Source organism: Cebus imitator, unplaced genomic scaffold, assembly GCF_001604975.1.
Source record: "Cebus imitator isolate Cc_AM_T3 unplaced genomic scaffold, Cebus_imitator-1.0 Scaffold124, whole genome shotgun sequence".
NCBI lineage: Eukaryota > Metazoa > Chordata > Mammalia > Primates > Cebidae > Cebus > Cebus imitator.
In genome coordinates, this window is record NW_016107439.1 from 2,064,975 (window position 1) to 2,067,524 (window position 2,550).

Genomic DNA, 2,550 nt, shown 5'->3' on the forward strand with positions numbered 1-2,550 from the left:
ATAGAAATTGCTTTGCCCCTGAGGGCAGGATAATCCAGCTGCCTTAATAATAGAAATCCCTGTGGAACTGGTCTACGGATGCCCCACTGGGTGCTTAATGCTGACAAGTCGGCCCCTTTCCTCACCTTTGTGAAGAATTTGAGATAAGGAGAGAAGGAGGCTCATACAAAGAGCATGTTTCTTCCAAAAGGCAAGGTCTTAAGGCTTTTGTTTCTAAATCAATGTGTCTGGTGCAAGGTAATGTTATTAGCCCCTCCCCTTCTTCCTGAAGGCTTTCCTTCCTGCAGCTTGTCTTCTTCCGTGCCTTGTCATATCTCGTAATGCTGGGCTTTGTGTGTACTGATTTATCTTCCTCCCACCTCAGACTGCCTCAGAGCAAAGCCTGGGTTGTATTCATCCTTGTATTCCCCCGTGGCTTCTTCCAGAGAAACTTGCATGTCTTAAGTGCTCAAAACATATTTGTGGAATGAAGAAATGAATGAGCTGTCATAGCCACTGATCACATTAAAAATGTTTACAGAGAGGAGCATGGAAGTGCTGTGTTCTCAGTTTGCTTCAAGTTCTGAGTTGGTTTTTTTTTTTTTTTTTTCCTCCTACTTTAAATTTTAAATGTAGGGACTGGGTGCAGTGGCTCCTGCCTGTGGTCCCAACACTTTGGGAGGCTAAGGTGGGAGGATTACCTGAGCCTGGGAGTTAGAGACCAGCCTCGGCAACATGGAGAAAACCCATCTCTACAAAAAATGCAAAAATTAACCGGGCACAGTGGCATGTGTCTGTGGTCCGAGCTACCTGAGAGGCTGAGGTGGGAGAATTACTTGAGCCCAGGAGTTCCAGAATGCAGTGAGCTGTGATTGTGCCACTGCACTGCAGCTCTGGGTGACAAAGCAAGACCCTATCTCAAAAAACAAAAAACTTTAAATGCAGAATTAATCCTACTCTTGTGACTATGGTGTACTCTTAAATATGTGCGCATATATATATATATATATATATATTTTTTTTTTTTTTTTGAGATGGAATTTCACTCTTGTTGCCCAGGCTGGAGTGCAATGGCATTATCTCAGCTCACCGCAACCTCTGCCTCCTGGGTTTAAGCGATTCTCCTGCTTCGGCCTCCCAAGTAGCATGTGCCACTATGACTGGCTAATTTTGTATTTTTAGTAGAGATGGGGTTTCTGCATGCTCGTCAGGCTGGTCTTGAACTCCCAACCTCAGGTGATCTGCCCGCCTCGGTCTCCCAAAGTGTTGGGATTACAGGAGTGAGCCACCATGCCTAGGCAATATATGTATATTTTATGTATAAAGTCTATTCTTTTTTGAAGGAAATTTTGTATTGTTTTAATTATTTTTATGTACAGAAAACTCAACAGTGTACATTTAACCCGGTTTCGTGGCAAGTTCTTTACCCTTTGCCTATTCGAGCTAGGCAATGTGAGCCACAGACTTGGGACCCAGGACATTGCCTCCCCAATGATGGCAGATCTCATCATATCTGTCTTTGTAATTGGTCCTGATAGCTTCCACCAGCTTAGCCAAAGTGCCTTTGTCTTCCGAGTTAACCTGTGTGAAGACGACGGTGGTGCAGGTCTTCCTGTGGACTAGACGTCCCAGTCTTGCCTTCCCTCTGATAATGCAGTAAGGGACTCCCCTTTTATGACACAGAGCAGGCAAGAAGACAGCCAGCTCAATGGGATCCACGTCGTGTGCAATCACCACCAGCTGAGCTTTCTTGTTCTCCACCAAGGCAGTGACGGTGTTAACTCCTGCTTGAAGGACAGGTGGTCTCTTACTGGGGACGTCCATTTGCCAGCCGCTTTCTTCCTGGCCCGGGCCAACAGCCTCTGCTTTTTCTCTTGCTTTGTCTCTGGGCTCTACTCGTGGGCCAGCTTAAGCAGCTGAGTAGCTGTTTGGCGGTCCAGGGCCTGGGTAAACTGGTTAATTGCAGGGGGCACTTTCAGCCCCTTATGGAGGATGGCTCTCTGTCGCTGCAACCTGATATAGCGGCAGGGCCATTTCACAAAGCGGGTGAGGTCTCTTTTGGGCTGGATGTCCTGTCCAATGCCAAAATTCTTAGGGCTTTTCTCAAACAGGGGATTCACCACTTTCTTGGCCTCCTGCTTCTTCACGACAGCGGGCACCGGAGCCACCTTCTTCCCCTTGGCCTTCTTTTCTTTCAGCATCTTGGGCAGTGGAAGGAGAGACTAAAGTCCATTCTTAATTGTCTGCAGTAGTGGAGAGAGAATTATGAACTTAATTGGAATAGGTCTCAGAGATTATCTCGCTGACTAGTAACTATTATTATTAATGTCTGTTATTCATTAAGCATTTACTATATGCCAGGCCTGTGCTAAGCACTGTATATATCTCGTTTAATGATGGAAACAACCTCATACAGTAGGTAGTAGTATTAGTTCTACTTTACAGATCAAGAAAACGTACCCCATGATATTATTTAACTTACCTTGGGTGGCAGAGATAATTTAAATATTTTTATAACTGACTAATTACAGTAGATTTATCTTTCCAACACATTTCATCCAAGCTAAAATG

At 45.0% G+C, this 2,550-nt stretch overlaps 1 pseudogene; it reads right to left on the reverse strand.

Annotated features, from left to right (window-relative positions):
* Nucleotides 1-1,377: 1,377 nt before the first annotated feature.
* Nucleotides 1,378-2,180, reverse strand: LOC108312429 (annotated as a pseudogene).
* Nucleotides 2,181-2,550: the final 370 nt, after the last annotated feature.